The following is an 8,481-nucleotide window of genomic DNA, read 5'->3' as shown; positions in this document are numbered from 1 at the left end:
TAGGCCCAATAAAAAGATATATGATACTCAGACCAGAAAGGTTAAGCCTGATGGACCAGATCAGGCCTGATGGAATAAAAAAGGCCCAAAAGCCCTAATTATTAATTAATTTCGTAATTAATTAATAAGGGAAAAATCAGCTATTGAGAAGAGTCCCGATAAGGATATAAATCCTTATAGATTAGCCTCAAGGGGACCTAAAAGGATAAGGAATCAGCTTCCTACTTCCTAGGACTCCTAAGTCTATCCTAATTCAGAGGCTTGTCCACCAAGTCTCCTATACCAAGTCCAATTCAAGGACTCCCACATCTATATAAGGGGCCTCACCCCACAAATCAGAACTACGTTTTTTGGCTTGATTCTCTAATTCACAGAGATACGTAGGCATCTCGTAAAGGCAGAATTAAGCTACGATACACGAGAGCAGCCATTAAAGGCCTTGAGCTCCCGAATCTTAGTAATAAATACAGCAAATAATAACCTTAGTTTTTTATCCATAACAGTGGATTAGCCATCCTATTGAACAACATCATCTTCTTCTTTCATATGGTGTAGTTCACTTTATCAAATACGGGAATTTTGATACTGCTAAGTTTTGTGCACTCATACTTCCAAGATCTAATTTGTTTACTTCCAGATTTTGCTCTGATACCACTTGTTAGGTATGAAGTACAATACAAGGGGTGAATGTGTTTTCTTGATTTTCTTGATTTTACTTCCTTAAAAACTAGATAGTGTTTTTGGAAATCAAAAGCTAGATATTAATTTGTAGTGATAAATAATTGAACACATGTAATTTATCAAAACTCACTTAATTTATATTTGAATCAAATCTCTTATGATACAAATCTGTGTTCTTAAATGATAAGAATTCGGCTACTTCTCTTGAGAGAATACAAGTTTTCTAGATCTAGTTTTGTTATATCTAAACAAAGGACCCGTGACATGTTTTATAGAACAACATGACTGCTTACAAAGTTTACACTAAAATGGACTAACACACATTCCGAAGTCTATTTGTCTATTTCCAATTTGAGTGCAGCATATCTGCATGTAATCTTCCAGGTCTGTGACCCTCCTTTATGCAGTTTATCTTGGCCCTTGATCTTGCACTCTTCAAGCTACATTCGTAGACTTTTCAATTCAATGATAAAATGGTTTGTTGACAATAATCTTGGATCTTCAAGTTATCTATATTGTGAAATTTGAAACTGTTGTCGAGATCTATTTTACTGTATAGAAAAGTCACATATCGATATGTAGAATGACTTATTGATATCTCTACTTCTATATAAATATTATGACTTATCGAGATCTTCAGTTCTCTACAAGTAGATTGACTTGTCGATATCTCCAGTTCTCTATATGCAGTTTGGCATGTCGATATCTCCAGTTCTCTACATAGACTTTTGACTTGTCGATATTTCCACTTCTCTACATAATATTTTGACTTGTTGATATCACTGCTTCTCTACAAATAGATTTAGTTATTGATATCTCCAGTTCTCTACAAGCGGATTTACTTGTCGCCGTCTCTTTTGACTTCTTTACAAGTCATTTTTGTCTTCTCGGCAAACATCCATCTTGATCAGTGACTTGTCGATATGTCGCTTAGAACATTTCTCCAGAAATAACATTATCCAATTCCAAGCTTCTACACTTCTCTCTGAGGCATGATCAGGATTGATCTTCTTTCAAAGTTTATTCCTTAGTTTGATGGTTGTTCATAGAAAAATCCTCAAAGTCTGATCTCCTTAACACTTTTACAGACTCAAGCGATACAAATACAAAATTAAATAAGATTATCATACCAATAATTCTTAGGGTTTTCAATATGACTAAGTCTTGTTATGTACAAATATATCTTGCACAAGTATATATATATATAGAGAGAGAGAGAGAGACTACATCATCGGCATATCATAACTATTATTTCACTCATCTTGTCGTCTATTGGTATACATACATAAATCTACATAAATAAGAAAATGAGAATAACAAAATTTGAGAATCGATAATGGAGATCGCTGGAATAGATCCAGAAACAGCTAAAATATTAATGAAGGACAAACTTGGTATCGAATTTTGAGTGATAAGGAATGTTATATGTTCAAAAAGATTATAAAGATTTCTATAAGGTAATTAATCTTATCTTTGTTTGATTTTGATCTTGATTGTGAATTTTTGTTTGATCTTGTTCTTATTTTTTCTTAATCAGGATTTGATTTTGTTATTTTCTTAAATTAGGGTTTTAGTGTGTATGTTATTGATTTCTTAATTAGAGTTGGATTTTTTTTCTTAAATTACCGTTGTATTTTGTATGTTATTGATTTTTAAATTAGGGTTTGATGTTGTTTGAATCAATGTTTTCTTGATTTTGTATATTTTTAAACAGAAATGTGCAACAATTTGGAAAGATTTTTAATTGTTCCTATAGTTTATCATATTAGAATATTATTAATTGTTGGTTTAAATACTCTTGATTGTTCATTATAATACGTTTGTTCTTGTCTAATCTCAATTTGTAATTTTTGTTTTGTTTAATGCATAAGCTCAGATATATTCTGAAAGCATTTGTACGGCTTCCAGGTCCCTGACGACTTTCAACTTCACCGCCACCACCTCCTCTCCTACCTTAATACCACCTCCACCTCCAAGAGTGTTATTTTTCATCAATTTTTATTAATATATTTTATGTTCGTTTATCAAATTTTCAGTGATTATTTTTTCCTTTTTTGACTCGGATACAATACAATAGAGACATTACTGTGAGGATGTTCGAAAATCATATCTTATATGTTGATAATCTTCCCGCTGATGGTGGATTATCTCAGATAAAGCCAAAGAATTTTGGATTCGCATCTGGGCAAGTAACTTAAATTTCCTCATCTAACCTTGTTGAAGTGTCTTAATTTTATATTGTTTCTTATTTTTGGTTTACTATTCCAACCTTCCAAGTTAGTGAGCAACTTTCGTGCTTCAAAGTAAATTCATCTCAAACCCTTTTTTTCTCTGTTCGATTTGATGAATTAGAAGGATCATAAATTTTTCATACTTGTTCAACATACGAGCATTCATTGAAGAGGTGCATGTCGAATTCATATTTTTTAATCACAAACATATATGTCTTTTGATTAATTTATTCAGCACATCCTTAGATTAAATTTTTTATCTTGTTGTGGACTTTCACCTTCTATGTGATATTTATTAGAATTTGTTCTTTGTTAAATACATAATTTTGTACAAAAATATAATACATTTACAATGACATATTCTTACAAACACAGAGAAAAATTATACGAAGTAATAGAGAAAGTCATGATAATAAGTTGTCAAAGATCATGTCAATCTATATATGTGCCAATCTAGATCAGATCTCGGGGCTTTTTTGAAAACTATATCGAATCCCGATTTCGAGTCTGAAATAAGTTGAAAATTACTAGCCTAAATGCAACCAACTTGGATAAACAACAAACCCACCACAGATCCCCAAAAGATCATGATTTATTAGTGCACATAATAGTTGTATTTTGTTTCATAAATTGAACAGAAGTCTTAAATCTCCTCGATGTGAGACTAGGGTGTTACAAACTCCCCCACTTAAACTCCTAACGTCCTTGTCAGGCTTGAACGAATAGCCCATAAGACCAAGATCGTACATCTCTAGCCATTGTAGGATAATATCGGCTGATTTTGTTTTCCCACCTCCGGATCTGGTATAATACCACCAACCTTCATGTCCCCATCTTCGGAAACTTGACGCATCAAAATTTTGAGAATCGGCTCTAATACTATATGTGACAACTCGGGTCAAATCCCGAGCCTTTTTCAAAAATGAGGTCAAGTCCCGATTTCGAGCCTGAAATAAGCTGAAGCCTACTAGCCTGAATTTAGCCAACTTAGGTAAGCAACAAGCCCATCACAGGCCCCCAAAAAATCATGATTTATTGGTGCACATAGTAGTAGTACTTTCCCTTATAAACTGAATAGAAGCCTCAAATCTTCTCGATATGGGACTGAGGTGTTACAATATATGAGAGACCAAATGATCACTAACGAGCTTGATTAAAGTTCATAAATCGGAGGAAACAAAAATTAACAAGGATATGTCAACCATGGTTCCTAGTAACAAAGACATTCCTTTAAAATGTTTGAACATTAATATCAATATTAAAATCATCTAGAATTGAAAAATGATTTCATGTGCTGAGATGTTATGAAATTTTTTAGGTTAAGCTAATGACCAAAACAAACTGTGACGTTATCTGGGTAATCATAGAAATGTTAACTAAATCATTTCATTTTCTTCCTATCTGTGAATGGTACTCAATTGATAGATTAGTTTAACTTTAATTTGAAGAAATTATAGTAAGCCATTAAGTTCTGGTTGCGATTATGTTAGATAGGGATCCTAGATTTATATTTAGTTTTTTAAGAAGGTTTCAAAAAAATCTATGAACTCAATTAACCATGAGCACTACTTATCATACGCAAATGGACGGTCAGAGTATAAGAACAATTCAGACCATTGAAGATATGTTAAGGGTTTATGCCCCAAATTTTGAGGGAAGCTCGGATGAACATTTACCTCTAATTGAGTTTTCATTAAATAACAGCTACTATGCAAACATTGGTATTCCTCTAAATGAAGCCTTGTATTGAGGGAAGTGTCGATCCTTTGGATGAGGCTGGAGAGCGAAAAATATTGGAACCAAGCTAGTATAACAAATAAAGGAAATAATGAAAATTATTAGGAAATAACTAGTAGCTGCTAAAGACAAACAATACAAGTACGTTGATCATGCATGGAAAGATAGAGAATACGAGGTTCAGAATTTTTTGCTATTAAAAGTATTATACTGGAAAATATTGATAAAATTTAATCATGAGATTCATTGGGTCATTTGAGAGTCTAAAGAGCACCGGAAAGGTTGCCTATGAACCAGCATTGCCTTTAAATTTATAGCTGGACCATTTATTATTTTAGGTATCCATGTTATAAATGTATAACACATATGTTGTGCATGTAAAAGTTTATAAATAGGTTGAGATAAAATCATATATTTCATAGTGAAAAGAACAAGTGTGAGTAAACAGGACCATAGTTTACGTAAGAGTGTTGTGGAGAAATAAGAAGGTGGAGAGTCAATCTGGAAACTAGAAAGTGGAAAGCGATGTTCTAGAAATGTATCCACGTATATTTTCTCATTTGATTTCGAGGACGCAATCCTCATAAGAAGAAGAATCTATAATAACCCTGAATTTTGATTTTTATATATTTAAAGTTTTATAAATAAATTTAATGAATATAGATCTGATGTTTAGTTTGCATGTCACTCATAGAAATCTTATATTTGATAGTGTATTATTAAAGTACGAGTAATTTAAGTGTACGTAAATCTGCTCCATTTTTGAAAATTCTCGTTTTATCTTTTTGGGGAAAATAAATAGCAAATCACTCGAAAAAGTGAATAGATATGCATAGTAAAATTTCGGGGAAATGAATGATTTTTATAAGTTATAATTAACTAATAGTTACGAGGTCGTGGTGCGATAACGAAAATGCGAGATTAAATGACGAAAATTAAAATGCTTTTTAAATTTTAAAAGGGGCCAATTTTTGTGCATTAAAAGAGAAAAAAATGATGCAAATAGTAGCCAAACTTATTTAGTTGAGTAAAAATATAACCAAGTAAGTAACTATAAGTTACTAAATGTTTGGTGATTGAAAATAAAACACATCATCAATTTTAAAACTATACAAACTAACAACCAAGGGTACATCACTTCTCTTACACTCATTTTTTTTCAATTGGCCGAGTAAATAGAAGAAGAAATAAGAAAGAAGAAAAATTTAATGGCTTGCTTGATTCTTGGTAGTTAATTTTGAAGTTAATTTTTATATCTTAGTTAAACTTAGTACTATATACTATAAGATTAAACAACATTGTTAGACTGTTAGGTCCAAATATACATACAGAGGGGGGGTGAATGTATGTTCTTCATTTTTCATTAATTAATTGTAACGGAAAATAAACCTCAAAAATGAAATAAACAAACAGCAAGAGATTCACGGAATAATTCTTATTATTAAGAAATTAAACCGTAAAGGTTTGCTTACAACTCCGAATATAAATAATTCGAAGCAACAAATATAGAGAGAACCAAAATAATAACTATCAATTTGGGGTTCTATCTACCACTCTAAGAATTTAAAGCTTTTATCAAAAGATATTAAATACAATCAAGAGAGCTTTAAATAATGAGTGTTACAAGTTTGTAAGGCTTTAATGATGTGAAATAAATTGGGCAGCACTTTTCTTCTTAATTTCAATAAATGAAATTAACCAACTCCCCAAGAAAAAATTCTGCAGAGAGTTTTTTAAAGTTATTTTAGAAGTATTCAAACTGCTGCAATTCATTGGTTTTGTTGTTGTAAAATATAGGAGAGATAAAAGATAACACGTGGACAATTTTTATCCATGTATGTAGTGGTACAGCTTGCAAGAACATTCTATATGGAGATTAAGAGTTTGTAGACTTGACTTGGAATAATTTCTGTGTTGCGACCAATGAGAGTAGCACTTGAATAATATATGTGTCGATTAGAATAGAAGAAGCAAACAATTGCATGCCTTTGATTTTTCTATTTGTTCAATAGGTACAAGGCAGCACATGACAGGAGAAGTCTCGTGACTCTACATGGCACAAACAGATGAGGGAGGTGGTCGCCAGACGTCTTGTTCACGTGCGAGAAAACAAACAAATAGCCGCCTTTTTGACTTGGTGAATTACCGTATGTGGTGACTCCAACAGCATTACTTCCTTCTGTTGTTTTATTTATATTTTGTGACTTCTTTTTCTAGGGACCCACCATGTGCTCTTGTCAACGAGCCAACATCAACTTCAATTCCATACTGCTATTTGATTGCATGCGGTTTAATTAGCCAAGCCAGGAGGTACATTTGTCATTTACGCGCCAGAAAAACAATGGGGGGTTGCCCGCGTGCGCGTCACGCGCGGTGGAGAAGTTGCCGAACAGAAAAACAACACATGCATGTTTAGCTTCATTTCTTTTGTTATTCACCTGGGGCCCCACAGTGATTAAAACCAAAGAGCGATGAAGTTGCCTATTTATAGATTCATGTACTGGTTTCGTTTCCTATTTATTTAAAATCAATTGATGATATAATAATTAAATAAATGAATTGATTTCCATTTATTCATTTAATAAAAAATCAACCATTGATTAAAGATAAATCCTGTTAATTATTGGTTTGTACTCCTCTGTATCTGCAGGCCTTCTAATCTTCGAGGTTTTGTACCTTAATATATTTCCAGACTCCTCTAGTACAAAAACCACTGAACAGTGTTCCTAAAAATAATACTTCATTTCCTTTCACATATCACTGACGTCTAGTGCACGGGTCTGGTTCACAGACGACTAGTTCCGCTCTCAGGCCTTCGTATTATACCCATATAAACCACTATTAAGTTTTCTACCAAATATAACCAACTACACTAGGAATCCTTGAGGTTTTCACACTAATTCTGATAACTGCTTCAAATGACTCCAACTTTATTCCTCCGATGCCTGAACATATTAATGAACTTCATACGGATCACTGTTGACGTCTTCTTCACTGCATCTAACAAAACCTTTTGTGCATATACCCAATAAGCAATCTGTACTGATCTCAGTGAAACATAGATTATTTCAAAGTCCTTGTTCTATGTTGAGTTATCCAAACCAGTATTGTTGAGTTAAACATACAGCTTCAATATTGCTCAACATACACCCCTTTAACCACCACTTTTAAAAATTATTTCAAGTTGGACGATCATGGGTTCTTGAAGCTAAAGTTTGGTTCTTAGAGGATTAAGGCCTGGTGAAGATACTGAAGCCTACTTTAGTGGTTGATCTTTGTTTACAAATCTAGGAAATGTATAACACTAAACCAAAATTTGTCCATTCTTTTCATTATAAGTTATCATTAATTACACCCATGTTTTGATATTGGTTGGATGATTTGACTGAGTGGAAGGAGTATAACGTGGATTGTGAGATATTTTGCTTGATTTGTTATTGATCGGCTTGATGAATGAGCGTACGAATATGTAGCGCGATATCGACACAAAAGGCCGTTAAATGACTACCCAGTTTTGACGGTAAAATTCAAAAGTTGTAACCTTTGTTTCGGTGGTACATTAAGACGATAGCCTTAACCAACTTGACAGTGCTTTTATTTTTAGAATTTAAATAATAGTTATAAAGACATATTAATGAATTTAAATTTTTTTATAAACAAATTAATAAACACAAACAAGAATTTCAAATATGACACCTTTATACTAAAAATTAACACCGAGTCCCCGGCAGCGGCGCCAAAAACTTGTTAGTCGCTAAACACGCGCTAAAATTCACACAAGTATGCGCGTTCGCAAGTAGTATAAGATGTAAATTAGATTTGTTCCCACATA

This window comes from Apium graveolens, chromosome 8 (assembly GCF_009905375.1).
Source record: "Apium graveolens cultivar Ventura chromosome 8, ASM990537v1, whole genome shotgun sequence".
Taxonomy (NCBI): domain Eukaryota; kingdom Viridiplantae; phylum Streptophyta; class Magnoliopsida; order Apiales; family Apiaceae; genus Apium; species Apium graveolens.
The sequence above is the reverse complement of the archived record's forward strand: the minus strand, read 5'-3'. Positions refer to the sequence as shown.